The sequence below is a fragment of the Bombus pyrosoma genome, unplaced genomic scaffold (assembly GCF_014825855.1).
Source record: "Bombus pyrosoma isolate SC7728 unplaced genomic scaffold, ASM1482585v1 HiC_scaffold_4725, whole genome shotgun sequence".
NCBI lineage: Eukaryota > Metazoa > Arthropoda > Insecta > Hymenoptera > Apidae > Bombus > Bombus pyrosoma.
Window position 1 is genome coordinate 726391 of NW_025219985.1, and position 449 is coordinate 726839.

The window sequence follows — 449 nt, forward strand, 5'->3', positions numbered from 1 at the left end:
AAAACGTTATACGTTATATCGTAATACTACATGACGTTATACGTTAGAACGTAATAGTATATAACGTTATACGTTATGACGTAATAGAATATAACGTTATAACTTATAACGTAGTACTATATAACGTTAAACGTTGTATCGTAATACTACATAACGTTGTACGTTATATCGTAATACTACATAACGTTATACGTTATAACGTAATTGTATATAACGTTATACGTTATAACGTAACAGTATATAACGTTATACGTAATAACGTAATAGTATATAACGTTATACGTTATAACGTATTGCTACATAACGTTATACGTTATAACGTAATGCTGCATAACGTTATATGTTATATCGTAATACTGCATAACGCTATACGTTATAACGTATTACTATATAACGTTATACGTTATATCGTAACAGTATATAACGTTATTCTTTTTAACGTAATACTG